Here is a 21,114-nt window from a genome sequence, read left to right as displayed (position 1 = left end):
GCACTTTGGAGCCAATACGCCTGTCAAGCTGAGGATGCGGGAGTTTCTCTTACGGCGGCAAGGCATACTTTCATTGACTCAGCCATGCACTTTGAACAACTCATGCATGCATACATGCAATTGAGTGGTGTCATAGCATCACATTCAGACTCGTCACATTTAACAATAATAAGTAATGTTTATTTGAATCAAGCAGGATATAGAGGACGGCTGCTATACACTCAGAATTTCCATTTATTCAGCCCTGCGGTGTCTAGCTGCATAGCGCCTTGCAAAGCTGCTGCTCTTTAATTTTTTTTCGATTTGCAGAATTGCTAGCTCTGCTTCTTGTTTTAAAAGTTCATTTTTTAGCTTCTGGAGCACAAGCTCTTGAACTTGCTCAAGAAACTTGTGTTTTGTGGCTCGTTCTTGCAATAAGCTGCCATCGTCTTCCTGGAGGAGCTTTAGACGGAGTGTGTGCTCCTCCCTCAGAAGCCCCGCGCGCACCGCGTTCTCATCATCTAGTGTCTTTTCCAAAAGGGCCATCCGCCCCTTTGGAGCCTTGGAGCTGTCACCACTGGCTAATGCAGCAGCAGGGGCGCACCTCCTTGCTACTACAGAAGCAAGTGGAGCTATGTTGGAGGTGGAGGAGGAGGGCTGCACAATTGGCGAGATGATTTCTTCATTTCTTTCTGGAGCTGCTGCAGGTTCTCCACTTTCATTGGCAGTAGCAGCTGGTGGCTGTGAATGGCCAGCGTGGCTGGCATCTTCCCACGAGTCATCTGTAGTAAGCAAAGGGAGATGTGAAATAAGATGAATCCAAGTTGCTAGTATGCAATGAACTCATTAGTTCCACATAATTTGCAGTCTTGGCATTTCGTTTGACTTCACATTGCTGTCCTGCACTACAAAACAATGAAAAACTGCCCAAGTGTTCTCGTGCTCTACCACCACAGACATCGCATTTCCTGTAATGAGCACTGCAACTGCCCGCACAGGAACATTTCTTTTCACGACAAGCTGTGCATTGAAAAGAAATAAAGTATGTAAAACTGGCAAGTGAGTATTGTGACATGCTTACATCACAACACAATAGACTTGAGAAAGGCACTGGCAATGCTGCCTTCGCTGTCAGCACTTCTGTTCCATTGTTCGTGCTCATGCTGCCTTCATGCAAGTTGTTGCGGTCTGCCTGTTTGCTAAAATGCTGTCATGAATGGTGCTACTTTCAAAACCTCCAGATATTTTTCAAAGCTCATTCTAGATATGGAAAGTACACAGCAGCGTACTACAGTAAAACGCAAAAGAGAAAAGCCAGAAATGAGCATCAAAATGAAGTACAAGTACAAATGCCAACTGTTTACGACGTTTGCAAATAAAGTTAAATGTGCTAGAAATTAGTGGGTGCTTGATGAAAAAAAACTTTCAGCACTTCAGACGTGCAAGCATGAAAATGTCCTGAGTGGGTGCAGTTGAAGAACAGACACAAAATTAAGGTTGCACGTTTACTTCTTTGCTAAGATGTACAAGACACGTACGAGTAGTCGTCAAATTGGGTTGTGCAAAATCCTGGGCACCTCCAGCACCACTATCTATACATGCCACGTTAGGCACTTCTAACTTTTTGTACACTTTATTTCAAGCTCATCTCACTGTGCTTGCTTTTAGTATCCTTTTTCACTACACAACAAGTCGTAATAATTGAATTTTGGCATTCGTTATTGCATCAGTTCAGGATCCCTGCACACACACACATGCCCTTTTGTGCATCCACGCGAGGCAGGAAGAGATGGAAGCCAAGACGCTTGGGGTTTCTCAGAGCGTTTCGAGCAGAGGGTGTTCACAAGAAACAGAAATGCAGTTATATTGAAAAATTGCATGCTGCCTCCGACACCACAAGATGTGAACACGGAAGGAAATGTCCTCCCTATTATTCCAGCACATTCCACAGACATAACACCTTACCGGCATGGTCAAACTCCATGTCATCTGGCCCGTCAATCATCGGCTGCAGGAGTCTCACGACAGGCAAACTTTCGACGGGGGGCTGATATGCCCCATCACTGTCAAACTCGTTGATGATTCTGGTGGCCATGTGGCTAGCAATGGCCCCAACCTGCTCGCTCACGGGGCCTATGGAGGCAGGCTGTGATCCTCCTCCTAAACAGCAATGAAGTGTTTTTATCAGACAATGAAACCATTTTCAATTTTTCACAAACTATTCCAACTAAAAATCGCGCTCCGCCACTATATCTTCTTAGTTGTATTAAACTAGTCTCGTACAAACAAAAAAATATGGCAAATACGCCAGCCCGTGCTGGTGTCGCTGTCGTTGAACTACTACTCGTACCTGCTCGAAATCATGTCAATAGCCATTAAAGGCCGGCTGCTCTTTGTGCTTGCCACTGCTTGAATACTGTTCGCGCTGATAACACAGTTGGCACATAGTACACTCGTACTACGTGCCAACAGCTAGAAATGAAACGCAGACACAAATATGTAGTACCTGCTACTTGGCTGCCTTTGGAACATATGATGAATGTGCACTTCAGTAAACTGTTTAGCCAGAAGTATGTATTATGCTAGCTGCATGCAGTAGTAAGGAAACAGAGAAAATATTTTGTTCGCATGCTATCGCGTTTTATTACGGCCGCGCTGTACGTGTAATCATAAACGAACTAATAATATAGGTCGCGAAAACCATCACTTCGAGCTTATTTTTGTGTCCTAGTCCCACAGATCCCCTCACAATGTTCTCCGTAGCGCTTACGACCGCAGTTACGCTCAGTACACCGAACTGACACACACTCATCCATAGAATACAAAACATGCGGGCGAGCGAAATGTAAACACGCCCCAAATGCACCAGCCACGCAAAACTTTCAACGCACGCTTACCGGTCTTGTGGCGCTCCCCCTTTTCTTTAGCGACTGCTTCTTTCCATTTTTGTTTCAAGTTCAACCAACATTTCTTCAATTGCAGATGATCGCGGCGCGTAATCCTATGGTTGGAATTGTTGATTTTGGCAATTTCCAACCACGTTGCATTTTTTTCGCCAACGACGAGACGTCGGCCTTCTTGTTTTCGATGATGTGCTTGAACTTGTCCACAAGCGATGACAGGAGCTACTTCTCTTCGATGGTAAAGCGGGGTGCCGCCTTACGCTGGGGCGTGCTTTCTTGGGAAGACAAAGGTGTCTATTACATTTTTACAAACGCTAAACCCAACGCATGCACAGGGAAAAAATAGACTCCTGCTCTCGTCAACTGTGACAGCGGCTGTGATGCATGTTGCCAGACGAAAACATGATTCGTGCCAAGAGAAGGAGAACACTGATTTTTAGCGCCCGCTATTAGCACCTTTCTCCAAAAAGCTTGCACAAAATGTATGCGTTTACGAACGCTTAGCAAAATATATACTTTTTTCTCCATGCGATGTGCGATAAAGTAATAAAATGTTCGTTACTCTCGTTCGCAGATGAGCAAAGTGCTCTCCCGTTCAAGCACGCGCTTGACTTAACGAAGTAAGTCGGCCTGAGCCTCTACGAAACGCGAAAGCAGTCTTGATCGCTTTGAGGTCGCCGCGGTGCTTCAAGCCGACTTCTTGTTCTGAAGTCCAAGCGCGACACAAGTTAGATTTCTGCATTCGGGGGTTAGAGTTTGACTATCTTTAGAATGCACTGTCCTTGTGACAAGGTTTCAGTCCTGGTGTTGTGTCACGTGGTATTTTTCTTGATCGACCATGGTAATCATGAGCTGGATTGCGGCGCATGTCATGTTGTTTGTTCTTTGGTTTTGTTTTCCCTTTTGTATATATTGCATATTGCTTGTCCCTATAAACTTAACTTTTATCAGTTGATAGGGACCCTTGTTTTTCTTTCTACGTCTCTGTCCACGTATTTGTGGTGCCTCAGTAACATGGATCCGCTCCAACTGGCCAAATTTTCCAACTTTTTTTCTTGTAGTCAGGTCCAAACCTTGACAATACTGTGGAATCAGTTCTTAACACTGCCTGTACGTTCTTTATTTTATCCGCCAGTGTTTTCTTTTTTCCCGTTTTTCCTATCAGTTTATGCGAAAATGCTGTTGTTTCCTGTTTTTCGTGTGTAAGTGAAACTTTTTCTCTTGCTGAAGACAGCCAAATTTTGTACAAGCCTTTTATAGGCCTTTTGGCTGCGCTCCTGGTACCTCTGTGATATTGAATGAAGGTGACATTCCATTCTCCATTTCCGTGTTTTCGTCGCCAACATGATCAAAATGCCAACATTGAAATCCGAAGATCTGCCACACTGCTTCATATCGCATACATACTTTCCATCGTGTTGTGCCTCTGTCTTTGTCATCAATAGATGTCAACTCGAAACTTGCAGTTCTTTCTGTTGTGTTTTTGATTTTCTGTGTTCTTACTGATTGCTTTGTATTCTCTTAGCCCCCTTTCACAAACATGCTGTGTACCTTGACGATATAATAGCTAAAATGAAAATAAATGCGCCTGGTTACAACGCGGCACTTCTTCTTTGTTAATTAAGCTTGATTCGTTTCTTGAACGTTTCTGTTGTCCAATCGACATTGCACTGGTCAGTAATGCCTGCATCCGAGATAGATCGATTAAAGGTGATTCACTTTCAAAGATCAGCAAGAGTACCTGATGCAACAATCTTAAATTTATAATCATATCATCCAAGCCACTTAAAAACAGTAATATTAGCGTTCAACCCACTTTTGCTATAAAATTATTCTTATGGACCCATGAAGTAATTACTTATTGCGTTTTAATCAACTTGAAAATTTACGCAGTTCTTGTTTCTCTACCTATAGCTAATACAAGGATATGATAAGATGTACCTCAACATATCTTAGTGCTAGAAAGGATAAAATTATTCAGTAAGAGTGTTCCAGCCAAAATATTCCTCGTCTTAGAACGTAAAGAGCTACCTCTTTATCTTAAAGCAATATTTGTCACATTTGTAGAGGTGGTTGTTATATTTCATAGCTGTATCAATATATAAGTGTAAACAAATATTTTGTAGCTGAATTAAGCAAGATTACCCACTCTGGTCAGTTTTCAGGTTTCCCACTCCCTATACGAAGTTCTCTTTCGGATTATGTTTATTCACAGCGAACTCCTGGAACACAATTCTCTTGAGCATGAAATGCTGCCATGAATAGGCATGCATTCAGTGAGTACAGACAGTGTACTATCTCAGAATGCTGCTAATTAATTTAAAACTCGCTTGACTTCACACTTAAAGAGATTATGCCCGATTTTTCTGCGCGAGCTTGTCTTTCCCGAAGAGAGATCCATTTCGGTCACAGAGAGAGTAGCCTGAAGGGCATCTCCAAATGCAATAGCAAAGCTCCTCGTTTAGTTGAGAACATCAGCATCACTGCGTTAAACAAAGTTACATTATAAAGTTTGAATACTGCAGGTATTTATTATCTACTATAATGCACAAAAAGTCTCCGCGACGCCTGAGCGGCCACCAAAAGCGACAGGTTCGCTTTTAGACAGTGGCTCATGACCGCCCTTTTTCAGTCTGGAAGTTCGACCTATAATCATCATCAGCCTGACTGGACGAACCGAAAGACAAAAGCATTTTCCATATTTTCCCATTAACTCTGTCTCGTGCCAGCTGCGGCCGCCTTATCCCCGTGAACATCACAATCTCAGCTGTCGACCTGAATTTCTGCCGCTCCCTGCTATGCTTGCCTTCTCTTGGAATCTAGTCCATTACCCTTAGCCAATATTGGTTATCTCGCCTTCGCATGACAAGCCCTGCCCAAGCCCATTTTTTCTTGATTTCGACTAGGATGTAATTAAGGCGCATTTCTTCCCTCACTCACTCTGATCCCCTTTTGTCTCTTAACGTAATACTTTTTATTTTCCTTCCTATACCTCGCTTTGTTGCACTCAATTTCTGTTAAACCATTTTTGTTAGCCTCCGCATGTTTTGACCACAGCTGAGTACCGGTGAAATACAGCCGTGATATACATTTCTCTTGGGGGGCAATGCTAACCTGCTATTCATGACCTGAGAGTACCTCACAAATGCGATCTACCCCATTCTTATCCTTCTATTTATTACCCTCAAATGATCCGGATTAGCGGTCACTACCTGCCCTAAATGGACGTATTCCTTGGCCACTTCCAGCACCTTACGACCAATTCTAATCTGCTGTTCCCAGGCGAGACTGTTGAACACTACCTTGATTTTATTTATGTTAATTTTTAGACCCGCCGTTCTGCTTCACCGGTCTAACTCATTGAGTGACTTAGCAAGGAAGTGTCATTGGCGAATCGCAGATTACTAAAGTATTCTCGATCAACCCTAATGCCCAACTGTTCCCCATCCACGCCTCGGAATACATCATGTTAAAAGGCGGTGAATAGCACTGGCGAGATCGTGTCTTCGTGCCTGATACCCTTCCTTATTGGAGTTTTATTCCTGACTTTATGGAGTACTATGGTGGCTTTGCAGCCGCTGTAGATATCTTCCAATATTTTTACATGTGGCTCTTCTACACTCCGAATCCGTAATGCATTGGCTGCTATATACCGTGTGCTACAGGGAACACAGTAAGTAATTTTCAAAAACGAGATTTTTGAGTCAAAAATATGACTTTTGCGTCATGGCATTGCCTGGGTTAGCGGACGACAGAAAACAAGCGAATCATCTTAACTAGTAAAATGGTTACCTAATTTCCAATAATTAGCTTTTTAACTTTTAGAGTTACTTACGTTTGCCCAGCACATATACTTTGTCGTCAGCAAGCTGGCTCGATGATGCAACTTTGAAAGTAAGTCCTAGACTCCGGAGTGCTGTCTCGAGTTGCTCCAGCGACTCATCCGTGCGCACGTAAACGGCGCCAGTTGTGTCCATCACTATCACAGTTGAGCAAATGTGAGCGCATTGTCGCTTCATCATCCACTGAAGGGCACGCTTCAGCTTTTGTCACCCTCCAGGTGCCTGCGTTAGCTAGCTCTCAGTGAAGAAATTCGATACTGGCGAGGCAAAACGTGAGAACGAATGTACAAGCGAGTTGGGGGCTGGGCACAAAATAGATTTATTTTCTAATGAAAGTTTACGCCAGAGAGAGAGGAAAGAGAAAATATTTTCATGGGGGGGGGGGGGGGGGGGTCCAAGAGAAGGGTCCCGCCGAAACGGAGACTCATCCCCGCTCTAGGAGAGCGGGGTACCTGGGGCACCGGCGCGCACCATGGACATGTGACCGTAGCTTAAAAACAAAAAAGCAACAGAAACGTAAGTATGATGTCAAAGATGTGGCGACACATGCCTATCACGTGTCCCCGAGCTGGTGAGGTCCAATTAGGTTCTCCCGAACGGCATTCTTAGTGGGCAGGAGTTAATATCGCGGGTGTTGCGCAGAAGGACATCAAGAAGAGCACATAGAGCCGCCTCAGCTAGGCCCTGCTTCGTTTTTGTAGCTTTTTGTCGTTACAAACGTGGTTACGTGCATGCGATAACGGCGTTTAGCCAACTGCAATGGTTCCAGCTATAAGAAGACGAAGCCTTGCAAGGTCGCGTTTGATCCACAAAACGGAGCCGATGCGTGGATCCCTGGGGTTTCGAGGAGACGAGCAGCAAAAGGTGGGTGCTCGAGTGGCCAATTATTTTCGGTTACGGCTGTCCGAACGTGTGTTCACCATCCCAGTGTTTTCGCTGGCGTCTTTTCGCGCTTTTTTCCGTGCGCCGTAACTAAACGGAAATGCCTAACGTCATCATGGAATTTACGCTGTGCTCGCAAATAAACAACCCCGAAAGCACCGGCGTCCTATTGGCTCCTCCACTTTGAACAATATTGTCCTGATTGGCTCTTACAAGAGCATTTCCTATTCGCTACTAAAAAGATCCCCAGAATGCTGAGCAAGCGGATTTAAGGGCGGCTTTTCGGCGCGGAAAGAAGAGACCGGAGGAGATCGGAGGGCAAATCGGACGAGGGCAGTTGACCCTTGGGGAGGAGACGCGGAGGGACTCGCGGCACTCCGAGAGAGACTTTGCATAGGGAGTGTTTGACGAGCAAGCCAGCATTTCGGGACAGGCAGAGTGGCGCTAATACCACTCTAGCCTACTGTGATTGTTTCGCTTGACCCGTGTAATAAAGTGTACATAGTGTCCCGAAGTTGTCCAGTCTCTTTTAAAATGTGTCACCGGTTCAGCGAACAATCAGAAGGCATCTAGATCAACATCATCGATGTTCGGTCATCAATTCTTCAAAATTAACTGCAAGGGAACGTACAACCCCAAAAACAACAACCCTAGAAAGGTAAGAACAGCCCCCCCCCCCCCCCCCCTATTCACAAGAACAAAATTTGTTGGGGCACTTAAGCTCCGCGTTAAACGTAGGACGCGACAGCTTTAACGTGTTTATGCCCATATATGCGGAAGTCAGCATTCTCGACATGGTTTAATGGATCATTGAGAGTCTTCATATCACTCCTGTCGCGCTGGCTGAGCGGTTAAGCAATGGGCGACTGCTCTTTATCCTCTGCGTCAACAGAAGAAACGGTCAAGAAATGGGAGCCCGAAGTCCTAACCGCAACTCCTGCACTCTTGGCGAAGAAACCCAAGAGAAAGCCGAAACTTTCTTAATGAGCATCGACTCAGCAGGGTGCAGCGGGGTTCGACACGAAGCTGCCAAGCGTCCTGTTCTTTGAAGCGATCGCCACCATTCAGTTGCGTGAGCCCCTGTTGGCAGCGTGTGCCGCAGTATCCGAGGCCAGGCGCGCGTACGGGGGCGGTGAAAACGAGGAGGGAGGCTGAAGAACCATTGGTGAACATTCTATTGCTAAAGTCGGACCGTCCATGGGTACGGTCGAAAAGAAGGGTCGTCCAAAGAAGGTCTTTGGGCTGTAGCTAAACTTTATATACTTCTTGTTTTGTAATTTTTCTTAAGTCTTCCTCTTCGCGTGTTCTGAAATTCGCTGCGCCATGGACGGGTAACTTAACCAATGGCCGGGAGAGGAACCAAATTTGTGACGCTCCCCCCCCCCCCCCAACCTGTGCATCTTGCCCTTCCTCACCTTCACAAATTTTTCTGCGTTAATCCTCCCTAACCCTCACTTCACCGACTCAATCCCTCGTGTGGGCATCTCCTCGTCAGGATGCCCATGTCTATAGTACTAGATTAGGAGCAGCGGGTCGAGGGAGCGGAGCTCGTGGAGCAGGAAGCGGCGAAATCTAGTGCCGCCGCGCGGCGGCGCTGCTACGCCTTTCACTCGGCGTTGGCATCTCCCTGATTCGCCGCACTGCGCCACAACGGCTACCGACCGGCCTTCTTACATGGAGTGCGTGCCCTGTCTTGGAGCAAATCCGCTTTAAAGACTCATAATTTTCTTCAGTTGAAAGGACAAGTCATGGTCCTTAGTACCTCAAAAGGGGAAGGTGATCCATCGGGTCCCCACCGCAGTTTTTTTGCAGCCGCATGGTTACGCCGGCGGGCCTTTGTGCGCCAGCCAAGACCTACCGATACAGCCTCATCATCAGTGGGTCTGTATGTCGACGTAGCAGCGGGCCCACTGTGGTGGATGCAGAATGAAATCTTCAGCGAACCCCTCAATTTCCAAGTTCCAAGGAAATTGAGGGGCCTCCACTGTACGTGAGACAAACAGAAGACTTTCGCTCCGCGCTCAAATTGCAAATCTTGCTTCCCGATAAAGTTGTGCATTAATTAGCAGAAACGATTTTTCTCTTGCCTGGTGTCTTCTTTTTAAGTATTTGCCTTGCCGTGTGGCCTTCACTGGGTACGTTTAAAACACTAGATTTGAGCAAGCCCTCGCGTTGTACGTTGAGTAGTTGCATGCGAAGTGGTGCATCTAGCACATCCAGGCATCTGCGTAATGCGACCTGTGCCCGTGCGCTCTTTTCAACCAAAGCGCCATTGATATGCGCAAGGGGTGTTTCCTCGTTGAATTCCCGAGCCATCTATGCTGGGCTCCGCAACCCAGGAATGACGAGATGAGCAAACCTCGGCTCTTTTGCTCCTGATGTAGCACCGGATCTAGTGGAGTGAAGGATGCTCCAGAGTCCTTTTATGTTCCTGAACATGAAGGAAGGCGCCGCACATGGGAGCGCAACTTTAACCGTGCACACAAGCCGCTGGAAACGACGGATTCCGTGTGCGAGCAGCACTTTGAAGAGGAACGCATATTAAGAGACTGCAAGCGCATATCATCAACGGCAAGCAAGTACGCATAGGGGCAATCAACCTGTTTCGCCGGATGCGGAACCAACAATTTTGCCTAACCTTCCCGCATATCTATTCAAGAAGCCCTCGCAAAGGCCATCAAGAAAAAGAAAGCCTTCACTAGTTGCCTGCGATCTGACGGCCTGGAGGCGGTGCACACGAGTTGATACATAACCGATATTACCCCAGAGTGACAAATCAGCGGAGTTATGTGAGCCTCCCGAGAATTACGCGCTTCATCTAAACGATGTTTTTAAACCGTCTGGGCTGTGCATTCTGCACAATTTTTGCAACTATGGCGGTGTTGTATTCGTCTAGGGTTCCCTCAATTTCGAAACACAGCCTATCAGTGTAGAAAAACCTGCGTTCATGAACTATGGAGAAACCCAAGCACAGTAATCTGCGACACATTTGTACGCAGCAGAGATTTTCCAATGTATTTTAAGCTCACTGAGCAAAGAGAAACAAGTGCTGCAAGAGGCAGATTCTTCAAAACTTTGCAAAGGCGTGGGCAGGCCTGAAGAGTTTGTCGGTGCGCCGTTCACAGCAGCGGATATGTGATGCAGATGGTCTCTTCTTGAGCACCAAATGCAAAGGAAGTGGGAATGAAAAAGGTGAGCCTTAGCATGGATGCATAATTTTTACCGCTCTAGCCTAATGAGCAACAGACTGGTACTGCCGATTTAAGTGCGCAAGTGAGCTGCATCAATTTAATAGTCTTTTGGATGTCTAGCTACTACATTTTAAATTATGCTTTTTTAGCACTTACTGAAGTTGACACCTTCGCTGAAACAGTATGCACAGTTTATTTATACGATCCTATTGCATGCGCTGTATTTAGCACTATTTTAGCTGCTTGCCGTTATAATACAATAGAAGCACCAACACAATTGTGCCCCAAAAAACACAGAAGGCGAAGCTGTTCACCCGCCGCAGTGGCTCAGAATCGCCGCATTGCAACCAAACTGAGCACGCCTGGAGGAAATGAGAGAAGAATGCTGTAACAGAAAAATATATGCTTGAAAAAACATGAATTGGATTACACAAGAACAGCATTCTAATTTTCGGCGTTGTTTCCAATAATAAAAAGGCCAAGCAGGAAGGATATGCGTTAGAATCAGGGATGTATCCCTGATTGAGTTTTAATGACGGTCAAGAGCCCCATTTTTTATGACTTCATACGAAAACATGAGATACTTGAGCTACCAAGCAAGACTACACTAAAAATATATATCAGGCCCTACCGGTCATCACTTGGCTTCAACAAAACCGCATTGGATATTCTAAAAAAAGTATATTCTAAAAAAGCTGTCGAAGCGTTTACACGTGACCTGCTCAGGAGCAGATCAAGGCTTCGTTGACATTGCCACTTCAGGAAACTGCAGGACAAACACCTCAACAATGCGATCACGGGATGGTAATGTGCGTCTTCGTGACAATAGGGAATGCCAAGTCGGACATTTTGTTGAGGATAATGATCGAAGCCGTTGTTAATGTTGAGAAGGCCAGACTTTTTCTTTAGTGCATAATATGCGACGGCGCTTCCTGGAATATAAAAATGTGAAGTGTGTCACAAAGAGTGTCACACGCAAAGTGGGCCCTCCCGTGGACAGAAAGAGAAAGCTGCATTTCGCTTTGGTCTTCTCTCATCTGATTAAGTGTTTACGCAAATGACCCCAGGGGGCTGACTTGAATACTCCTGAAGGAACGGTAATTCGATCGGAATGCTTGGCATGCGACATCGCTGTTTGTAATTAGAGAAAATTACATTCCACTTTCTGCATTTCTCTAGGTCTGAATGTGGCCTGTTCGGGAAGCTTTCCGAAGTGACTGAAAGTCATGCCGGACACGTGAGTGAAAGTCAGCGTGCGGACACTGAAAGTCATGACGGGGTGCGCTGAAGCGCACACATATCCCAGCTGCTTAGAAAAAAGTAAGAGTTTCGTACGCCTTGCAACTTTTTGGAGCCAATTTGCTAAGGGGACCCTATCGGAAATCCTACCGAGAGCCATAGCGGAAACGTAGTGGATGGTTAGTGGCTATAGAGGAAGCAGAGTGGATTCTTGGTGGCTATAGAGGAAGCAGAGTGGATTCTTGGTGGCTATAGTGGCAAAATAGTGGTACGGTCATGGATGCTGGCGCTATATTGACCACTATGATGCTGGTATCGGCGGCCATGGCGGCTTCCAGCAGAAGCTAGGGGTCAACATATAATGGATTTCGTCCGTGATGCTGGCTTCGTGGCAACGTGGTGGCAGAAACTGCTGGAGAAACTTCATTCATGGCGGATGTTGGCATAATACTGGGAGTGTAGACGGCTAGCTGTGAGCGATGGTGTCATGTGTTCGTCGATCATGCGAGGCAACCTGCGTGGTTTGCAAAGGGCTGACGCACCCGGAAGTCGAAGCGCGAAAGGCGGTGCACTCGGTGACTTCGGAAAGCTTACCCCGGAATGCAGAAATCTAAGTGTCGCGCTTGGACTTCACTACAAGAAGTCGGCTTGAAGCTCCTCGGCGACCTCAAAGCAATCAAGACTGGTTTCGCGTTTCATAGAGGCAACGAGCACGGCAGGCACTTACTGGTCGAGAGGACCGCTGGCAGGCCCGTCTTGGCACAGAGCGAAGAGGCGAGGACTATACGAACTTATATGCGCTCTCTGGGTGCACGCTATCGTGCACCCAGAGCAGGCTATCATACGAAAGCGGCCGGCCGACCAGAAGCCGAGAGCCTCGGGGGCTGTCTCCAGGCAGTTAGAGCATGTTTCAAGCGCTCTTTGCGGCCAAAGTGCGGGCGGACTCGTAAATAACAACACCGCAGCGACGGCTAAGTCCACGAGTTCGGCTCGTGCACGGCAGTGAACGGCGCGATGCCGTGGGTGCATGGCTAGCGTGGATTTGACAGCGAAAAAAAAACAGGAACCTTCAATTTTAATTCAATAATATACATTAGGCTTGTTTTATAGCGACATCAAAATTTTTAATTTTAAGAAAGCAGCAGCAACACAGCGTCGGTTTTCGAGCAAGGTGAACAAAGGTAGAATTAAACACTCCGCTAAGCCTATCAATTCGCTTGCAATGCCACCAAGAAAAGCAGGAGCCGCTCGAAAGCCTCACCGCATTCATAACCGCACGTTCACCCAACGCGAAGCACCTTAAAAGGTCACAAACACGTCTTTTGCGCAGCAGTGAATGCCCCTTTGAGCTGTATGTCTGCATTTACAGCTGTCTACACCGTGCTTTTATTGCTCAATCGACTGTTGAATAATCGTTCGAAGATAACTTCAATGGGTGAAGACAATTAAAAGTATGTACGAAAAGCTTTTCTAGTGCGGTACCGTGTAATGTACTATATCGGCATTAAAACATGTATATGTATGGACCATGAAAACAACTCCAAATTTTTTGCTCTGGTATGCAGCCTAACACTAAGAAAATGAACGCGAAAAGCGTGGTCTGGCATGCTTATACCCTGAATGGCAAAAAATATTGCATTTCCAGGTTTTGGGAAGTAAAATTTTTCAGAATAATTCATTCGATATGCGGTCCATTTTCTTTTCTTGATAACACCTCAGAGAACAGCTGTCAGAACTAGGCGCCCTGAAGTGACGAAAATTTGTTAGAAAAGTGAGCTGCTATACATTGTTATTTATTGCACTACAGTGTGTAGATCTGCTATTTTAAACCATCGACAAATTTCAAATTTATCTGGAGCATGCATGTATAAAGACAGGGACAGATTTGCTTCAAAAATATATTCTGTAATACACTATATATATTCGAATGGAACAGTAAACATATAATCATGCAGGACAGTTTGCACACAGTCTGTCCACTTGAAATGCAAAAATAAAAATATACTTTATGTTCACAGTATTTACAGCTTTCACTAGTTACTATACAGATCTCAAGAGGAAGGAAAAAAATGACATGAAGTGAGGACACAGCGGGACAGTATTTGAGCTGAATCCACATTTAGGTATTGCTCTTGTGTTGTGTACTTTCTACAAATAAGCACCAAGCAGCATAAGTGAATCCTGCTCCACTAGGATATAAATAACTATTATTGTACATTCACTGGCACAAACACATGTCAGTACATCTCCACAGATGTTTTCAACCCGTATCAAAATCATCTTTATTGTCCCTTAAGGGCCTTTAGGTGGGGCACTACATAATGCGGAGCAAAAAAAGCAAGAGGACATTATGGTTACATAGCAAAAGAAGGCGCGCAAATTATTATAGGGCAATGCAAAAGGGTGTGGGCGCGCAGCAATACAAGCAACATCGAAAAGGGTGCTCATAATACGAATAGGGGTGCAAGAAGTAACTCATAAAAAGATGTTAATAAGAAGTGCATTTGTGATACATAAGGAGTACTAGGCAATGCGTGTTAATTACATCTAATGACAAGTATGGTTGAACAGTAGATTCGAGAATTTATTCAGACCGGACTCAGTTGCCATGGGCTCTGGCAGGTAACTGCTACTTCCAAAGTTCTATGGCTGATGGCAAGAAAGATTTATGGTAGGCATTAGTGGAACCATGTAAATGCTGCAAACTTAAATTGTTGAAAAGACGACGCGATGTTCTATTTGGTGGAAGTAGGAATGTTTTGTGCAAGTGAGGGAAATTGTAGCCCACACCTCCACCACGTATGTGTAGGGCAGGACTTCACGAACCAGGTTTATTCCAACCCGCAAACAGCCCAAGTGATGACGATGAGTATACACAGGTGAGGAAGATGAAGTGGCATACAGATAGCTGAGATAGATGAAACCGCAGTCATTGCTCACACTATAGCTTATGGAAAAGACGAAGTTCGGCAATTTTGTGATGAAAAGACAGTGGAGGTAAGCCGAGCGACAATTTTGTGCCTGAAACACTGATGCTGTGGTCGTAAAATCACACTATAATCCGGGATGCACAGCTTTGCACTGATTCTAATGTGTAAAAAAGATAAGTTTGGTGCAGGTTCCAAATGGGTGAGGCACATGTTCCAATTTTGAGCAAATGAACGTTTTGTAGGTGAGTTTGCGGATAGGAGGGAACAGCTAGCAATCTGCGGTCAGTTGAGTGATTTTGAACTTTCAGTGACTACGTTAGGATATACTCAGACCATGAAAGTCTGCTAGCCTTGTTATTAGGTACCGGTATGACTCTATTTGTGTTAGTGCTATTAGCTTAAGGAATTACGATAATTTAGATTATTACATTGGCGGGCGTTATGGGTTTGATGCTCTAAGGATGTGATCAGACGCTTGAACCCAGTTGCAGCTAGCCTCAATCCCTTTCTATCCCATTTGGCAAGTCGCAAATGAATGTCTTTTCTTGCTGCAAAAATTCAATGAAAAGGCAGCAATCAGCCACTTCCTCCGGCAGTACCACATTAAGTGCTCTGCCAGATGAGACAAAGCACTCTTTGATGTGCGGTGGTGCAGCATCCCTGTCGGCAATGATTATTGGTCTGCACATCAAGACGCAAATTTTGGCCTCTAGTAATGTTATTTTTTCGATGCGCTCGTACGAGCCACTGCATGTTTTGATGAATGTTGAGTCAGAACGGGATGGTCGCTTGTATGCAGTGCTATGAAAGACCTGCTTTGCTTGTACAAAGCGCTCGTACTGAAGTGGTGTGAATGTACTCGTGCCTAAGCGATTATTCACAGCATCCTGCTCTTCAGCGCTTAGAGCAACGTCTTTTCCCTTGCCTAAAAGACACAACTTGCCAACATGTGTAGCCTTCTATAAACGGGGATACCCAAAGGTCTCCATGCAAAACTCTTTCTCGTGGAGACGCAGAAAGCTGCTGCTCATCACCTTGCGCAGTTTTTGATGCATAATAATGCGTTCAACAATTTGCTGAGGGATGCCATTTGCAGCTGACACCTGCCGAACTATGTGTCCATTTCCACCTTCAAAAACAAAAGCAGAATGTGCCCACAGTGGCCCAAGTGACCGAGCACAATTAGCCAAATGAAGAAGCACATGAACATTAAATGTCAAGCTGGCAACCCCATATAATCTCTTGCACTGAATGACGAAGCTCTCCAGAAGCAGCTCTGAAAATAAAAAGTAACAAATATTAGGTGAAGTTGAGAGCCATTAAAAATTTCCTCGACAAACACAGTCAAGTTATTCTCAATCCACCTCATTGGAAGATTTTTTTTCTTCATGTTTTCTATGCGAATGTTCATTGAAAACAAGCAGTTCCATGTTCAGGAACATGAAATTTCTCTATTCCAGAAAGAGCACACTATAAGATTGCATGACACTAGCTGATTAGCAAAAGCTGCATACGGCTACGCCAACATAATTCGTCTTTAAAGGTGGCTCCTACCTCTAATTTGGCCCTGCATTACAGAGGCAGCGAACTTAGCAATTCTAACCCGTTGGACAAAAATGCATGTGTACCTGTGTTCAATAGTAGAAACCTTCTGTATAGGCATTCCAATCACCTAACAAGGGAATTATCAAAGGCATATCATGTTCACAAAAACTCTGACATATGCGTCAGCACACCATCTGTTGTAATCCATGATTGTGAAATTCGGTATCTTAATTCAACACAGTGATTCGTTTTGTCATTTTGGCGGTAGGCCCATGCGCTGCTGGCTGCCTTGGGTGAGCTATTTAACCTTGTGTTTTTTTCCAATAAACTTCAGTTGATAGTAGCGCTTGTTCTTTGTGTCTTTCTCTTTGTGTCCCCTGTCGCAGCGCTTTCTGAAGTTTTCAAAGATTTAGCAACTAGCTCAATTGTCTGTGTTACTGCAAAAGAATCATTACCCAATTTACCACATCACAACTTTTAACAGGTAAGCAATGGATAATGTTTCAGGAGTGTTGTAGTTAACTACAAGAACAAATAGCACAAAAACAGAACTATATATCTAACATGACGAATACTATGACATCGGAGAATATGAAAGGCACTCTAAGAAAGAGGAACGGGGGTTACAAGATGGCACGAGTTATTTTTGAAGTTTATGCACCAACCAGTTTGTGCCTTCTGTGAATATTTTAGAACCACAGTTCACAAAATTAACTATTCTGAATATACTATGCAGGAAAAACATTTATGATTGTAAATAATAGTTCAAAATTGTTTGCAGACAGTTGTACAAGAGTGTAAAAAGGTCAAAATCTTATAGTCAAAAAAATTATATGATTACCTCAGTTATTTTACAGCTATGCTATATTCACAAATGAGACCTGTAATAAGATATCTGCTTTGGCAATTTCAGACAGAGTGAGCTCCTCTCGCAAAAGGATGTGGAGAACCTCTGACAGTTTGCAGAGGTGCCTCCAATAGTCCGGGTGCAGGATACCTTCTAGGCACGGCAGAGCATAAAACAGTATCCACTGCCTCCACTCAGATGCTTTCCAATGTCCTCGTTCTCTAATTGGCCTAGGCAGCCTTGTCACACAGTGTGGAGGTTTGATGGCCAACAGCCGTGAATCAATGTCTTCAAGTGTAGAAGGACGACCTGCAAAATAAATGTGCATACTTTTGTTGTGAGCAGAGAGAATCAGGCAAGGGGATAATACCCTGTAGAATACAAAAATCCCAACAGATGAAAGGAAAAAAATTAAAGGCAGAAGCACTGCTATACACACTATATAAATACCTGCACATGCATATGGTTGCAACTTGCTTCTACCAATTAAAATAACATTAAATGCTCAGTACACTGTAAAGAAGATTCAGCATTTTATTTTATGCAGCACGTTTTCCTACCCAGCAGTTACCAGCAGCCTACTAGCCCCTAAGTGTGCCGGTTGATAATGAAATATGCTACCACCAACTTATGTCATCATGGTTTCTCAAAATATGTCCAATAGGAAGCCAGCTTAGTAGTAAGTACTAAACGGCTGCATCATACTATTTCACCAGATTTTGTACACTATGTAGAGGCACCATCAACAGTGCCTTCCACTAATCATACTCAGTAAAGCCAAGGCCACATATTATAGCATGTGCATGGTCTACAATCTCTCAGCTGCCATTTCCCTGCAATAAGATACACATTTTAAAAAGTGACGATAATCAGTTATAAATGCAGTGCCACAAAAAGCCGTAATATTTCAGCAACTTTCACTAGTAAGTTTTAATTTTAGTTTATAGGGGTTTAACGTCCTAAAGTGACTCAGGCTGTGAGAGACGCCGCAGTGAAGGGCTGCAGAAATTTCGACCACCTGGGGTTCTTTAATGTGCACTGTCACTAGTAAGTGAATCACGAATGAACCGCTTTGTGTGCATTGCCTTACCAACATAGAAGTGTTGACCTGAGTTCGACGTTGACAAAATTGTCTCGGTCACTTGTCTTACAACGCCTAGCAGGACGGAGTGCATATATTCCACACTGAACCCATTGACAAGGTCTAGACCTGAAATAAAAGAGAACGGCTAACATCAGTAAAAATACAGCACAATTCATGCAGGAATTTAAATGTATAGTGAGGGCGATTAACCTTATTTTCCTTTTTACTATGCGACCGTTCATACCTCGGACATGTTTTGCCACATATGTAGTAGTTGTGACATCGGTCAGTCCATGCCAGCTAGAGAAGAAAGAAAGAAAGGAGAAAAATGCCCTTACCTCCCAAATTCATGAGTGCAGATGGCCCTTTGAAGTCATTGATTATGTCATCATAACCTTCTGCAAGCTTCATGTCGCGTATAACCATGTACGTGGTTCTGGCTTCTGGCAGTTCTTTTATGATGTACCGCATGCTCCCTTCAGGCAGAAGGATAATACAGCACTTAAGCACATGAACAGTAGTTTCCATAAGCTGGCACCCTTCAAAAAAAAAAAATAAGGCTCTTCTGATTTCGGTTCTGCTGACAGCTCTGACAACTGTTCAGTGTTCAGCAATCACCCAAACCACTGTCGAGTTGTTAAGAACCATCAGGTACTGCTCACCTTCAACATGCTTCCCTCGGACGAAGCACCAGGGGCATCCAAAGTACCCGTTGAAGGGGACTATATTCAGTACCGCTGCCCTTGCTGGCGCATCGACTGAGCAACACAACACAGCTGGTTTAGAGTAGTGTGTAGTTGTCAGATATGTCCACTTAACTACTTCGGTAGTGTTGACTTCAATTACAAACTTCTTCAAGAAAAGTTGCATGTTCGGATGTTTCTTGCCGAACCAGAGCCCAGCAAGTACAGGATGCTTAAACCGCAAGTGCGGTGGCAGTTCATTCACAATGAACTGTAAGGGCCACACTGAGGTCTTTGACGATTTCCAAACTGGACTCCCGTCAGTGTTGATAGTGAGAGTGAGGTCATCTTTCGGAAGTCTTTCCCGCATTCTGCTGTAGCACTGAGCACTTGTAACGTCAGAAATGACAGACTGTGGCTCTTGCAGCTTCTCCAGGTTTTCATGAAGCTGGGCCTTCGTGCTATCAATTGCAAAGCTGAGTTGCTTATGCAAATTCAGAATGATGAAAAATGAGCCGCGGTCCTTGAGCTTTTTCAGGGCACTGGTGTACCGGCAGTTGGGGCACTGTGCTGACTTCTCAATCACATTTAGAAGAGCACCGCATGTCTCGCAAAAATAGTGGTACTGCACAATGTCTTGTTTTTCCTTGCACCACAGTTTGCGAAAAGCATATGTGCTTTGGGGCAAGACTATTTGTCCAAATAGGAAATTTATTAGCTTTATTAAGTCCCCTAAAGCAGCCCATGTTAGGCCATGTGATACTGCATATGCCATAACAGCTGCTATAGCGCCCATCTTGGTCACCTCTGCATTTGGCAACTTTTCGTTACTGAATTGTGCAAAGGATGACGGCAACCCATCATCTTCATCTTCAGAACTCTCAGATTCTTCAGTGAGACTGCCACTTCTGAGGCCAATGTCACCACCCACATCAGAACTGGCTCTGCTGCAGGTGTCACTTTCTGGTGGCAGCTCGTCATTTTCAAAGTCGTAGTCACTGTTCATGCCAACGTCACCACTCATATTAGAACTGGCGTCGGTGCCAGAATCACTTTCTGGTTGCAACTCGTCATTTTGAAAGTCGTCGCTTGGAGGCTCTGCGTCGGCCGCTGCACCACTGGCTCCGTTTTGCGCGGCACCTTCAATGGCCAGAACGTCTGGGTAGTCAGTGGAGTGCACTTCATCCCTCGGCTCCGTACTGCAGGTTGCATCGTCCGTGTTGTCCCACGCGGTGCTTTCAGTGGAAGGTGCGCTTGGTTGACCGCTGGAGACACTTCCATTACTTGTAGGTTTGACCGTGAGCACGGTGGCACTCAACGGACCGACAACGGCTGTCCCAAAATGGCCCTTTTGACGCCTGTAGAGAGTTGTGCTCGGCACGTCAAAGTAAGCGCCGGGCTCCAGATACTGCTTACGCCGTTTCTTCGGAGCAGATCCCGACATCGTCAACGTCAGTAAACCTCAGGTACGTATGACCAGCAGAGTACGATCTCGGTGGATTTCGCAATCGCGGATGTTGAGAGTTCGCACCGGCGGAAGGCTACTGGCAACCTAGCAGACGCTTTTATACAACACAGCTTCGGCCACGAAATAGTAGCCGCCAGTACGTTTCGTACACGACCGGCTTTTCCAGCTTGCCTGCACTCAATACTCAATCGCGATGGCGTAATGGGTGCTTTCTAATCTGAGCAGTACACCATTGAACGCATTTTTTCAATTGTTTCAAAGGATTAATTTTATTTATACGCACTAAATTTTTAATTAGCATCATCATGCTTTTCAACCTCCCTTTTTATAATACTGATTTTATTTTTAATTAATCAAACAAAAACAATGACTTCATTAACTTGTCATCGCCCATCACATGGCAATCAATCATCAAATACTAGAGCCGCCAGTTACCATGATACGTTTTTTTTACGCAGTCCCCGAATATAGGTCGCTAGTTCGAATCCCGGACGCAAGCTTTGGGCTCTATAGTAACTTTA

At 44.9% G+C, this 21,114-nt stretch overlaps 2 pseudogenes; both read right to left on the bottom strand.

Moving 5' to 3' along the window:
- Positions 1-5,288: 5,288 nt before the first annotated feature.
- Positions 5,289-7,204, bottom strand: LOC144127617 (uncharacterized; annotated as a pseudogene).
- Positions 7,205-15,463: 8,259 nt separating this feature from the next.
- LOC144127606 (uncharacterized) lies at positions 15,464-20,569 on the bottom strand (annotated as a pseudogene).
- Positions 20,570-21,114: the final 545 nt, after the last annotated feature.

Source organism: Amblyomma americanum, chromosome 1 (genome assembly GCF_052857255.1).
Source record: "Amblyomma americanum isolate KBUSLIRL-KWMA chromosome 1, ASM5285725v1, whole genome shotgun sequence".
Lineage (NCBI taxonomy): Eukaryota > Metazoa > Arthropoda > Arachnida > Ixodida > Ixodidae > Amblyomma > Amblyomma americanum.
The sequence above is the reverse complement of the archived record's forward strand: the minus strand, read 5'-3'. Positions and strand labels throughout refer to the sequence as shown.